Below are 14,803 nucleotides of genomic sequence, written 5' to 3'. Positions count from 1 at the left end.
GTTCCCGAAATCCGGAATCAAGTTCTCTCATTGAAGACCTCAAGATGGAGACAAACTGAGGTCATCTCCGCGATCCTTGGATATTGATCATACCGTTCTTGGACGACAGATTACAGGTTGGGACTAAGCTGGTAAGTTTTAACTCTCTTAATTGATTTTTCCAGTTCCCGGGGGATTATTTATTAACTGCTGCCCCTCCTCGAGTCACTGAAGTAATGATGCTGCCTCCAGGAGGCCCGTTCCTGTAACTTGGCACGGGTCTTCGCTCCTTCGGCACTGGAGGGCCGTTCCCTTCTGAAGGTGCGCTCCCTGGCCTCATTGCTTCTTCTCTAACGTCCCCTGTACTCAGCAAGAGGTTCCCGAGATCCGGAATCTAAGTTCTCTCGGTGATGACCTAAAGATGGATAGAAACTGAGGTCCTATCTGCGATCCCTGGATATTGATCATACAGTTCTTGTCTAACTGCTGCCCCTCCTCGAGTCTTGGACTAATGATGCTGCCTACAAGAGGCCCGTTCCTGTAACTTGGCACGGGTCTTCGCTTCTTCGGCACTGGAGGACCATTCCCTCCTAAAGGTGGGCTCCCTGGCCTCATTGCTTCTTCTCTAACGTCCCCTGTACTCAGCAAGAGGTTCCCGAGATCCGGAATCTAAGTTCTCTCGGAGACGATCTTAAGATGGATAAAAACTGAAGTCATATCTGCGATCCATGTATATTGATAATATCGTTCTTTGACGACAGATCACAGCTAGCTGCTAAGGTGGTAGGTTTTAATTCTCTTGATTCTTCCAGAGTTCCTGGTTTTTTTTTCCAGAGTTCCTGGGGGATTATTTATTAACTGCTGCCCCTCCTCGAGTCACTGGAGTAATGATGCTGCCTCCAAGAGGCCCGTTCCTGTAACTTGGCACGGGTCTTCGCTCCTTCGGCACTGGAGGGCCGTTCCCTCCTGAAGGTGCGCTCCCTCGCCTCATTGCTTCTTCTCTCACGTCCCCTGTACTCAGCAAGAGGTTCCCGAGATACGGAATCTAAGTTCTCTCGGTGACGACCCCGACATGGAGACAAACTGAGGTCATCTCTACGATCCTTGGATATTGATCATACCGTTCTTGGACGATAGATTACAGCTTGTGACTAAGCTGGTAAGTTTTAACTCTCTTAATTAATTCTTCCAGTTCCCGGGGGATTATTTATTAACTGCTGTCCCTCCTGGAGTTATTGGAGTAATGATGCTGCCTCCCAGAGGCCCGGTCTCGTGACTCGGCACTGGGGGCCGTTCCCTCCTGAAAGTGCGCTCCCTCGCCTCATTGCTTTTTCTTCTCCCACGTCCCCTGTACTCAACAAAAGGTTCCCGAGATCCGGAATCTAAGTTCTCTCCGTGATGACCTCAAGATGGATACAAACTGAGGTCATCTCTGCGATTTTTGAATATTGATCATACCGTTCTTGTCTAACTGCTTCCCCTCCTCGAGTCACTGGAGTAAAGATGCTGCCTCCAAGAGGCCCGTTCCTGTAACTTGGCACGGGTCTTGGCTCCTTCGGCACTGGAGGGCCGTTCCCTCCTGAAGGTGCGCTCCCTCGCCTCATTGGTTCTTCTCTCACGTCCACTGTACTCAGCAAAAGGTTCCCGAAATCCGGAATCAAGTTCTCTCATTGAAGACCTCAAGATGGAGACAAACTGAAGTCATCTCCGCGATCCTTGGATATTGATCATACCGTTCTTGGACGACAGATTACAGCTTGCGACTAAGCTGGTAAGTTTTAACTCTCTTAATTGATTTTTCCAGTTCCCGGGGGATTATTTATTAACTGCTGCCCCTCCTCGAGTCACTGAAGTAATGATGCTGCCTCCAGGAGGCCCGTTCCTGTAACTTGGCACGGGTCTTCGCTCCTTCGGCACTGGAGGGCCGTTCCCTTCTGAAGGTGCGCTCCCTGGCCTCATTGCTTCTTCTCTAACGTCCCCTGTACTCAGCAAGAGGTTCCCGAGATCCGGAATCTAAGTTCTCTCGGTGATGACCTAAAGATGGATAGAAACTGAGGTCCTATCTGCGATCCCTGGATATTGATCATACCGTTCTTGTCTAACTGCTGCCCCTCCTCGAGTCTTGGACTAATGATGCTGCCTCCAAGAGGCCCGTTCCTGTAACTTGGCACGGGTCTTCGCTTCTTCGGCACTGGAGGACCATTCCCTCCTAAAGGTGGGCTCTCTGGCTTCATTGCTTCTTCTCTCACGTCCCCTGTACTCAGCAAAAGGTTCCCGAAATCCAGAATCAAGTTCTCTCCTTGATAACCTCAAGATGGAGACAAACTGAGGTCATCTCCGCGATCCTTGGATATTGATCATACCGTTCTTGGACGACAGATTACAGCTTGCGACTAAGCTGGTAAGTTTTAACTCTCTTAATTGATTCTTCCAGTTCCGGGGGGGGGGGGTTACTTATTAACTGCTGCCCCTCCTCGAGTCACTGGAGTAAAGATGCTGCCTCCAAGAGGCCCGTTCCTGTAACTTGGCACGGGTCCTCGCTCTTTCGGCACTGGAGCGTCGTTCCCTACTGAAGGTGCGCTCCCTCGCCTCATTGCTTCTTCTCTAACGTCCCCTGTACTAAGCAAAAGGTTCCCGAAATCCGGAATCCAGTTCTCTCATTGAAGACCTCAAGATGGAGACAAACTGAGGTCATCTCCGTGATCCTTGGATATTGATCATACCGTTCTTGGACGATAGATTACAGCTTGTGACTAAGCTGGTAAGTTTTAACTCCCTTAATTGATTTTTCCAGTTCCTGGGGGATTATTTATTAACTGCTGCCCCTTCTCGAGTCACTGAAGTAATGATGCTGTCACCAGTAGGCCCGTTCCTGTAACTTGGCACGGGTCTTCGCTCCTTCGGCACTGGAGGGCCGTTCCCTCCTGAAGGTGCGCTCCCTCGCCTCATTGCTTCTTCTCTCACGTCCCCTGTACTCAGGAAGAGGTTCCCGAGATACGGAATCTAAGTTCTCTCGGTGACGACCCCGACATGGAGAAAAACTGAGGTCATCTCTACGATCCTTGGATATTGATCCTACCGTTCTTGAACGATAGATTACAGCTTGTGACTAAACTGGCAAGTTTTAACTCCCTTAATTGATTTTTCCAGTTCCCGGGGGATTATTTATTAACTGCTGCCCCTTCTCGAGTCACTGAAGTAATGATGCTGCCCCCAGGAGGCCCGTTCCTGTAACTTGGCACGGGTCTTCGCTCCTTCGGCACTGGAGGGCCGTTCCCTTCTGAAGGTGCGTTCCTTGGCCTTATTGCTTCTTCTCTCACGTCCCCTGTACCCAGCAAGAGGTTCCCGAGATCCGGAATCTAAGTTCTCTCGGAGACGATCTTAAGATGGATAAAAACTGAAGTCATATCTGCGATCCTTGTATATTGATCATATCGTTCTTGGACGACAGATCACAGCTAGCTACTAAGGTGGTAGGTTTTAATTCTCTTGATTCTTCCAGAGTTCCTGGGTTTTTTTTCCAGAGTTCCTGGGGGATTATTTATTAACTGCTGCCCCTCCTCGAGTCACTGGAGTAATGATGCTGCCTCCAAGAGGCCCGTTCCTGCAACTTGGCACGGGTCTTCGCTCCTTCGGCACTGGAGGGCCGTTCCCTCCTGAAGGTGCGCTCCCTCGCCTCATTGCTTCTTCTCTCACGTCCCCGATACTCAGCAAGAGGATCCCGAGATACGGAATCTAAGTTCTCTCGGTGACGACCCCGACATGGAGACAAACTGAGGTCATCTCTACGATCCTTGGATATTGATCATACCGTTCTTGGACGATAGATTACAGCTTGTGACTAAGCTGGTAAGTTTTAACTCTCTTAATTAATTCTTCCAGTTCCCGGGGGATTATTTATTAAGTGCTGCCCCTCCTCGAGTCACTGGAGTAAAGATGCTGCCTCCAAGAGGCCCGGTCTTGTGACTCGGCACCGGGGGCCGTTCCCTCCTGAAAGTGCGCTACCTCGCCTAATTGCTTTTTCTTCTCCCACGTCCCCTGTACTGAAGAAAAGGTTCCCGTGATCCGGAATGTAAGTTCTCTCGGTGATGACCTTATGATGGATACAAACTGAGGTCATCTCTGCTATTTTTGGATATTGATCATACCGTTCTTGTCTAACTGCTACCCCTCTTCGAGTCACTGGAGTAAAGATGCTGCCTCCAAGAGGCCGGTTCCTGTAACTTGGCACGGGTCCTCGCTCTTTCGGCACTGGAGCGCCGTTCCCTACTGAAGGTGCGCTCCCTCGCCTCATTGCTTCTTCTCTAACGTCCCCTGTACTCAGCAAAAGGTTCCCGAAATCCAGAATCAAGTTCTTTCATTGATAACCTCAAGATGGAGACAAACTGAGGTCATCTCTGCGATCCTTGGATATTGATCATACCGTTCTTGGACGACAGATTACAGCTTGCGACTAAGCTGGTAAGTTTTAACTCTCTTAATTGATTCTTCCAGTTCCGGGGGGGGGGGGGGGTGGGGGTTACTTATTAACTGCTGCCCCTCCTCGAGTCACTGGAGTAATGATGCTGCCTCCCAGAGGCCCGTTCCTGTAACTTGGCACGGGTCTTCGCTCCTTCGGCACTGGAGGGCCGTTCCCTTCTGAAGGTGCGCTCCCAGGCCTCATTGATTCTTCTCTCACGTCCCCTGTACTCAGCAAGAGGTTCCCGAGATACGGAATCTAATTTCTCTCGGTGACGACCCCGACATGGAGACAAACTGAGGTCATCTCCGTGATCCTTGGATATTGATCATACCGTTCTTGGACGATAGATTACAGATTGTGACTAAGCTGGTAAGTTTTAACTCCCTTAATTGATTTTTCCAGTTCCCGGGGGATTATTTATTAACTGCTGCCCCTTCTCGAGTCACTGAAGTAATGATGCTGTCAGTAGGCCCGTTCCTGTAACTTGGCACGGGTCTTCGCTCCTTCGGAACTGGAGGGCCGTTCCCTTCTGAAGGTGCGTTCCCTGGCCTTATTGCTTCTTCTCTCACGTTCCCTGTACTCAGCAAGAGGTTCCCGAGATCCGGAATCTAAGTTCTCTCGGAGACGATCTTAAGATGGATAAAAACTGAAGTCATATCTGCGATCCTTGTATATTGATCATATCGTTCTTGGACGACAGATCAAATCTAGCTACTAAGGTGGTAGGTTTTAATTCTCTTGATTCTTCCAGAGTTCCTGGGTTTTTTTTTCCAGAGTTCCTGGGGGATTATTTATTAACTGCTGCCCCTCCTCGAGTCACTGGAGTAATGATGCTGCCTCCAAGAGGCCCGTTCCTGTAACTTGGCACGGGTCTTCGCTCCTTCGGCACTGGAGGGCCGTTCCCTCCTGAAGGTGCGCTCCCTCGCCTCATTGCTTCTTCTCTCACGTCCCCTGTACTCAGGAAGAGGTTCCCGAGATACGGAATCTAAGTTCTCTCGGTAACGACCCCGACATGGAGACAAACTGAGGTCATCTCTACGATCCTTGGATATTGATCCTACCGTTCTTGAACGATAGATTACAGCTTGTGACTAAGCTGGTAAGTTTTAACTCTCTTAAGTAATTCTTCCAGTTCCCGGGGGATTATTTATTAACTGCTGCCCCTCCTCGAGTCACTGGAGTAAAGATGCTGCCTCCAAGACGCCCGTTCCTGTTACTTGGCACGGGTCTTGGCTCCTTCGGCACTGGAGGGCCGTTCCCTCCTGAAGGTGCGCTCCCTCGCCTCATTGGTTCTTCTCTCACGTCCACTGTACTCAGCAAAAGGTTCCCGAAATCCGGAATCAAGTTCTCTCATTGAAGACCTCAAGATGGAGACAAACTGAGGTCATCTCCGCGATCCTTGGATATTGATCATACCGTTCTTGGACGACAGATTACAGCTTGCGACTAAGCTGGTAAGTTTTAACTCTCTTAATTGATTTTTCCAGTTCCCGGGGGATTATTTATTAACTGCTGCCCCTCCTCGAGTCACTGGAGTAATGATGCTGCCTCCAAGAGGCCCGTTCCTGTAACTTGGCACGGGTCTTCGCTCCTTCGGCACTGGAGGGCCGTTCCCTCCTGAAGGTGCGCTCCCTCGCCTCATTGCTTCTTCTCTCACGTCCCCTGTACTCAGCAAGAGGATCCCGAGATACGGAATCTAAGTTCTCTCGGTGACGACCCCGACATGGAGACAAACTGAGGTCATCTCTACGATCCTTGGATATTGATCATACCGTTCTTGGACGATAGATTACAGCTTGTGACTAAGCTGGTAAGTTTTAACTCTCTTAATTAATTCTTCCAGTTCCCGGGGGATTATTTATTAAGTGCTGCCCCTTCTCGAGTCACTGGAGTAAAGATGCTGCCTCCAAGAGGCCCGGACTTGTGACTCGGCACCGGGGGCCGTTCCCTCCTGAAAGTGCGCTACCTCGCTTAATTGCTTTTTCTTCTCCCACGTCCCCTGTACTGAACAAAAGGTTCCCGTGATCCGGAATGTAAGTTCTCTCGGTGATGACCTTATGATGGATACAAACTGAGGTCATCTCTGCGATATTTGAATATTGATCATACCGTTCTTGTCTAACTGCTTCCCCTCCTCGAGTCACTGGAGTAAAGATGCTGCCTCCAAGAGGCCCGTTCCTGTAACTTGGCACGGGTCCTCGCTCTTTCGGCACTGGAGCGTCGTTCCCTACTGAAGGTGCGCTCCCTCGCCTCATTGCTTCTTCTCTAACGTCTCCTGTACTCAGCAAAAGGTTCCCGAAATCCGGAATCCAGTTCTCTCGTTGAAGACCTCAAGATGGAGACAAACTGAGGTCATCTCCGTGATCCTTGGATATTGATCATACCGTTCTTGGACGATAGATTACAGCTTGTGACTAAGCTGGTAAGTTTTAACTCCCTTAATTGATTTTTCCAGTTCCCGGGGGATTATTTATTAACTGCTGCCCCTTCTCGAGTCACTGAAGTAATGATGCTGTCCCCAGTAGGCCCGTTCCTGTAACTTGGCACGGGTCTTCGCTCCTTCGGAACTGGAGGGCCGTTCCCTTCTGAAGGTGCGTTCCCTGGCCTTATTGCTTCTTCTCTCACGTTCCCTGTACTCAGCAAGAGGTTCCCGAGATCCGGAATCTAAGTTCTCTCGGAGACGATCTTAAGATGGATAAAAACTGAAGTCATATCTGCGATCCTTGTATATTGATCATATCGTTCTTGGACGACAGATCAAATCTAGCTACTAAGGTGGTAGGTTTTAATTCTCTTGATTCTTCCAGAGTTCCTGGGTTTTTTTTTCCAGAGTTCCTGGGGGATTATTTATTAACTGCTGCCCCTACTCGAGTCACTGGAGTAATGATGCTGCCTCCAAGAGGCCCGTTCCTGCAACTTGGCACGGGTCTTCGCTCCTTCGGCACTGGAGGGCCGTTCCCTCCTGAAGGTGCGCTCCCTCGCCTCATTGCTTCTTCTCTCACGTCCCCTGTACTCAGCAAGAGGATCCCGAGATACGGAATCTAAGTTCTCTCGGTGACGACCCCGACATGGAGACAAACTGAGGTCATCTCTACGATCCTTGGATATTGATCATACCGTTCTTGGACGATAGATTACAGCTTGTGACTAAGCTGGTAAGTTTTAACTCTCTTAATTAATTCTTCCAGTTCCCGGGGGATTATTTATTAAGTGCTGCCCCTCCTCGAGTCACTGGAGTAAAGATGCTGCCTCCAAGAGGCCCGGACTTGTGACTCGGCACCGGGGGCCGTTCCCTCCTGAAAGTGCGCTACCTCGCCTAATTGCTTTTTCTTCTCCCACGTCCCCTGTACTGAACAAAAGGTTCCCGTGATCCGGAATGTAAGTTCTCTCGGTGATGACCTTATGATGGATACAAACTGAGGTCATCTCTGCGATATTTGAATATTGATCATACCGTTCTTGTCTAACTGCTTCCCCTCCTCGAGTCACTGGAGTAAAGATGCTGCCTCCAAGAGGCCCGTTCCTGTAACTTGGCACGGGTCCTCGCTCTTTCGGCACTGGAGCGTCGTTCCCTACTGAAGGTGCGCTCCCTCGCCTCATTGCTTCTTCTCTAACGTCTCCTGTACTCAGCAAAAGGTTCCCGAAATCCGGAATCCAGTTCTCTCGTTGAAGACCTCAAGATGGAGACAAACTGAGGTCATCTCCGTGATCCTTGGATATTGATCATACCGTTCTTGGACGATAGATTACAGCTTGTGACTAAGCTGGTAAGTTTTAACTCCCTTAATTGATTTTTCCAGTTCCCGGGGGATTATTTATTAACTGCTGCCCCTTCTCGAGTCACTGAAGTAATGATGCTGTCCCCAGTAGGCCCGTTCCTGTAACTTGGCACGGGTCTTCGCTCCTTCGGAACTGGAGGGCCGTTCCCTTCTGAAGGTGCGTTCCCTGGCCTTATTGCTTCTTCTCTCACGTTCCCTGTACTCAGCAAGAGGTTCCCGAGATCCGGAATCTAAGTTCTCTCGGAGACGATCTTAAGATGGATAAAAACTGAAGTCATATCTGCGATCCTTGTATATTGATCATATCGTTCTTGGACGACAGATCAAATCTAGCTACTAAGGTGGTAGGTTTTAATTCTCTTGATTCTTCCAGAGTTCCTGGGTTTTTTTTTTCCAGAGTTCCTGGGGGATTATTTATTAACTGCTGCCCCTACTCGAGTCACTGGAGTAATGATGCTGCCTCCAAGAGGCCCGTTCCTGCAACTTGGCACGGGTCTTCGCTCCTTCGGCACTGGAGGGCCGTTCCCTCCTGAAGGTGCGCTCCCTCGCCTCATTGCTTCTTCTCTCACGTCCCCTGTACTCAGCAAGAGGATCCCGAGATACGGAATCTAAGTTCTCTCGGTGACGACCCCGACATGGAGACAAACTGAGGTCATCTCTACGATCCTTGGATATTGATCATACCGTTCTTGGACGATAGATTACAGCTTGTGACTAAGCTGGTAAGTTTTAACTCTCTTAATTAATTCTTCCAGTTCCCGGGGGATTATTTATTAAGTGCTGCCCCTCCTCGAGTCACTGGAGTAAAGATGCTGCCTCCAAGAGGCCCGGACTTGTGACTCGGCACCGGGGGCCGTTCCCTCCTGAAAGTGCGCTACCTCGCCTAATTGCTTTTTCTTCTCCCACGTCCCCTGTACTGAACAAAAGGTTCCCGTGATCCGGAATGTAAGTTCTCTCGGTGATGACCTTATGATGGATACAAACTGAGGTCATCTCTGCTATTTTTGGATATTGATCATACCGTTCTTGTCTAACTGCTACCCCTCTTCGAGTCACTGGAGTAAAGATGCTGCCTCCAAGAGGCCCGTTCCTGTAACTTGGCACGGGTCCTCGCTCTTTCGACACTGGAGCGCCGTTCCCTACTGAAGGTGCGCTCCCTCGCCTCATTGCTTCTTCTCTAACGTCCCCTGTACTCAGCAAAAGGTTCCCGAAATCCGGAATCCAGTTCTCTCATTGAAGACCTCAAGATGGAGACAAACTGAGGTCATCTCCGCGATCCTTGGATATTGATCATACCGTTCTTGGACGACAGATTACAGCTTGCGACTAAGCTGGTAAGTTTTAACTCTCTTAATTGATTCTTCCAGTTCCGGGGGGGGGGGGGTGGGGGTGGGGGTTACTTATTAACTGCTGCCCCTCCTCGAGTCACTGGAGTAATGATGCTGCCTCCCAGAGGCCCGTTCCTGTAACTTGGCACGGGTCTTCGCTCCTTCGGCACTGGAGGGCCGTTCCCTTCTGAAGGTGCGCTCCCAGGCCTCATTGCTTCTTCTCTCACGTCCCCTGTACTCAGCAAGAGGTTCCCGAGATACGGAATCTAAGTTCTCTCGGTGACGACCCCGACATGGAGACAAACTGAGGTCATCTCCGTGATCCTTGGATATTGATCATACCGTTCTTGGACGATAGATTACAGCTTGTGACTAAGCTGGTAAGTTTTAACTCCCTTAATTGATTTTTCCAGTTCCCGGGGGATTATTTATTAACTGCTGCCCCTTCTCGAGTCACTGAAGTAATGATGCTGTCCCCAGTAGGCCCGTTCCTGTAACTTGGCACGGGTCTTCGCTCCTTCGGAACTGGAGGGCCGTTCCCTTCTGAAGGTGCGTTCCCTGGCCTTATTGCTTCTTCTCTCACGTTCCCTGTACTCAGCAAGAGGTTCCCGAGATCCGGAATCTAAGTTCTCTCGGAGACGATCTTAAGATGGATAAAAACTGAAGTCATATCTGCGATCCTTGTATATTGATCATATCGTTCTTGGACGACAGATCAAATCTAGCTACTAAGGTGGTAGGTTTTAATTCTCTTGATTCTTCCAGAGTTCCTGGGTTTTTTTTTCCAGAGTTCCTGGGGGATTATTTATTAACTGCTGCCCCTCCTCGAGTCACTGGAGTAATGATGCTGCCTCCAAGAGGCCCGTTCCTGTAACTTGGCACGGGTCTTCGCTCCTTCGGCACTGGAGGGCCGTTCCCTCCTGAAGGTGCGCTCCCTCGCCTCATTGCTTCTTCTCTCACGTCTCCTGTACTCAGGAAGAGGTTCCCCAGATACGGAATCTAAGTTCTCTCGGTAACGACCCCGACATGGAGACAAACTGAGGTCATCTCTACGATCCTTGGATATTGATCCTACCGTTCTTGAACGATAGATTACAGCTTGTGACTAAGCTGGTAAGTTTTAACTCTCTTAAGTAATTCTTCCAGTTCCCGGGGGATTATTTATTAACTGCTGCCCCTCCTCGAGTCACTGGAGTAAAGATGCTGCCTCCAAGACGCCCGTTCCTGTAACTTGGCACGGGTCCTCGCTCTTTCGACACTGGAGCGCCGTTCCCTACTGAAGGTGCGCTCCCTCGCCTCATTGCTTCTTCTCTAACGTCCCCTGTACTCAGCAAAAGGTTCCCGAAATCCGGAATCCAGTTCTCTCATTGAAGACCTCAAGATGGAGACAAACTGAGGTCATCTCCGCGATCCTTGGATATTGATCATACCGTTCTTGGACGACAGATTACAGCTTGCGACTAAGCTGGTAAGTTTTAACTCTCTTAATTGATTCTTCCAGTTCCGGGGGGGGGGGGGGGTTACTTATTAACTGCTGCCCCTCCTCGAGTCACTGGAGTAATGATGCTGCCTCCCAGAGGCCCGTTCCTGTAACTTGGCACGGGTCTTCGCTCCTTCGGCACTGGAGGGCCGTTCCCTTCTGAAGGTGCGCTCCCAGGCCTCATTGCTTCTTCTCTCACGTCCCCTGTACTCAGCAAGAGGTTCCCGAGATACGGAATCTAAGTTCTCTCGGTGACGACCCCGACATGGAGACAAACTGAGGTCATCTCCGTGATCCTTGGATATTGATCATACCGTTCTTGGACGATAGATTACAGATTGTGACTAAGCTGGTAAGTTTTAACTCCCTTAATTGATTTTTCCAGTTCCCGGGGGATTATTTATTAACTGCTGCCCCTTCTCGAGTCACTGAAGTAATGATGCTGTCCCCAGTAGGCCCGTTCCTGTAACTTGGCACGGGTCTTCGCTCCTTCGGAACTGGAGGGCCGTTCCCTTCTGAAGGTGCGTTCCCTGGCCTTATTGCTTCTTCTCTCACGTTCCCTGTACTCAGCAAGAGGTTCCCGAGATCCGGAATCTAAGTTCTCTCGGAGACGATCTTAAGATGGATAAAAACTGAAGTCATATCTGCGATCCTTGTATATTGATCATATCGTTCTTGGACGACAGATCAAATCTAGCTACTAAGGTGGTAGGTTTTAATTCTCTTGATTCTTCCAGAGTTCCTGGGGTTTTTTTTCCAGAGTTCCTGGGGGATTATTTATTAACTGCTGCCCCTCCTCGAGTCACTGGAGTAATGATGCTGCCTCCAAGAGGCCCGTTCCTGTAACTTGGCACGGGTCTTCGCTCCTTCGGCACTGGAGGGCCGTTCCCTCCTGAAGGTGCGCTCCCTCGCCTCATTGCTTCTTCTCTCACGTCCCCTGTACTCAGGAAGAGGTTCCCCAGATACGGAATCTAAGTTCTCTCGGTAACGACCCCGACATGGAGACAAACTGAGGTCATCTCTACGATCCTTGGATATTGATCCTACCGTTCTTGAACGATAGATTACAGCTTGTGACTAAGCTGGTAAGTTTTAACTCTCTTAAGTAATTCTTCCAGTTCCCGGGGGATTATTTATTAAGTGCTGCCCCTCCTCGAGTCACTGGAGTAAAGATGCTGCCTCCAAGACGCCCGTTCCTGTTACTTGGCACGGGTCTTGGCTCCTTCGGCACTGGAGGGCCGTTCCCTCCTGAAGGTGCGCTCCCTCGCCTCATTGGTTCTTCTCTCACGTCCACTGTACTCAGCAAAAGGTTCCCGAAATCCGGAATCAAGTTCTCTCATTGAAGACCTCAAGATGGAGACAAACTGAGGTCATCTCCGCGATCCTTGGATATTGATCATACCGTTCTTGGACGACAGATTACAGCTTGCGACTAAGCTGGTAAGTTTTAACTCTCTTAATTGATTTTTCCAGTTCCCGGGGGATTATTTATTAACTGCTTCCCCTCCTCGAGTCACTGGAGTAAAGATGCTGCCTCCAAGAGGCCCGGACTTGTGACTCGGCACCGGGGGCCGTTCCCTCCTGAAAGTGCGCTACCTCGCCTAATTGCTTTTTCTTCTCCCACGTCCCCTGTACTGAACAAAAGGTTCCCGTGATCCGGAATGTAAGTTCTCTCGGTGATGACCTTATGATGGATACAAACTGAGGTCATCTCTGCGATATTTGAATATTGATCATACCGTTCTTGTCTAACTGCTTCCCCTCCTCGAGTCACTGGAGTAAAGATGCTGCCTCCAAGAGGCTCGTTCCTGTAACTTGGCACGGGTCCTCGCTCTTTCGGCACTGGAGCGTCGTTCCCTACTGAAGGTGCGCTCCCTCGCCTCATTGCTTCTTCTCTAACGTCTCCTGTACTCAGCAAAAGGTTCCCGAAATCCGGAATCCAGTTCTCTCGTTGAAGACCTCAAGATGGAGACAAACTATTGTCATCTCCGTGATCCTTGGATATTGATCATACCGTTCTTGGACGATAGATTACAGCTTGTGACTAAGCTGGTAAGTTTTAACTCCCTTAATTGATTTTTCCAGTTCCCGGGGGATTATTTATTAACTGCTGCCCCTTCTCGAGTCACTGAAGTAATGATGCTGTCCCCAGTAGGCCCGTTCCTGTAACTTGGCACGGGTCTTCGCTCCTTCGGAACTGGAGGGCCGTTCCCTTCTGAAGGTGCGTTCCCTGGCCTTATTGCTTCTTCTCTCACGTTCCCTGTACTCAGCAAGAGGTTCCCGAGATCCGGAATCTAAGTTCTCTCGGAGACGATCTTAAGATGGATAAAAACTGAAGTCATATCTGCGATCCCTGTATATTGATCATAACGTTCTTGGACGACAGATCAAATCTAGCTACTAAGGTGGTAGGTTTTAATTCTCTTGATTCTTCCAGAGTTCCTGGGTTTTTTTTTCCAGAGTTCCTGGGGGATTATTTATTAACTGCTGCCCCTCCTCGAGTCACTGGAGTAATGATGCTGCCTCCCAGAGGCCCGTTCCTGTAACTTGGCACGGGTCTTCGCTCCTTCGGAACTGGAGGGCCGTTCCCTTCTGAAGGTGCGTTCCCTGGCCTTATTGCTTCTTCTCTCACGTTCCCTGTACTCAGCAAGAGGTTCCCGAGATCCGGAATCTAAGTTCTCTCGGAGACGATCTTAAGATGGATAAAAACTGAAGTCATATCTGCGATCCTTGTATATTGATCATATCGTTCTTGGACGACAGATCAAATCTAGCTACTAAGGTGGTAGGTTTTAATTCTCTTGATTCTTCCAGAGTTCCTGGGTTTTTTTTTTTCCAGAGTTCCTGGGGGATTATTTATTAACTGCTGCCCCTACTCGAGTCACTGGAGTAATGATGCTGCCTCCAAGAGGCCCGTTCCTGCAACTTGGCACGGGTCTTCGCTCCTTCGGCACTGGAGGGCCGTTCCCTCCTGAAGGTGCGCTCCCTCGCCTCATTGCTTCTTCTCTCACGTCCCCTGTACTCAGCAAGAGGATCCCGAGATACGGAATCTAAGTTCTCTCGGTGACGACCCCGACATGGAGACAAACTGAGGTCATCTCTACGATCCTTGGATATTGATCATACCGTTCTTGGACGATAGATTACAGCTTGTGACTAAGCTGGTAAGTTTTAACTCTCTTAATTAATTCTTCCAGTTCCCGGGGGATTATTTATTAAGTGCTGCCCCTCCTCGAGTCACTGGAGTAAAGATGCTGCCTCCAAGAGGCCCGGACTTGTGACTCGGCACCGGGGGCCGTTCCCTCCTGAAAGTGCGCTACCTCGCCTAATTGCTTTTTCTTCTCCCACGTCCCCTGTACTGAACAAAAGGTTCCCGTGATCCGGAATGTAAGTTCTCTCGGTGATGACCTTATGATGGATACAAACTGAGGTCATCTCTGCGATATTTGAATATTGATCATACCGTTCTTGTCTAACTGCTTCCCCTCCTCGAGTCACTGGAGTAAAGATGCTGCCTCCAAGAGGCCCGTTCCTGTAACTTGGCACGGGTCCTCGCTCTTTCGGCACTGGAGGGCCGTTCCCTCCTGAAGGTGCGCTCCCTCGCCTCATTGGTTCTTCTCTCACGTCCACTGTACTCAGCAAAAGGTTCCCGAAATCCGGAATCAAGTTCTCTAATTGAAGACCTCAAGATGGAGACAAACTGAGGTCATCTCCGCGATCCTTGTATATTGATCATACCGTTCTTGGACGACAGATTACAGCTTGCGACTAAGCT

Source organism: Saccostrea echinata, unplaced genomic scaffold (genome assembly GCF_033153115.1).
Source record: "Saccostrea echinata isolate AGI-Se365-2 ecotype Australia unplaced genomic scaffold, CSIRO_AGI_Sech_v1 ptg000018l, whole genome shotgun sequence".
Classification (NCBI taxonomy): domain Eukaryota; kingdom Metazoa; phylum Mollusca; class Bivalvia; order Ostreida; family Ostreidae; genus Saccostrea; species Saccostrea echinata.
Note: the sequence above shows the minus strand (reverse complement) of the source record.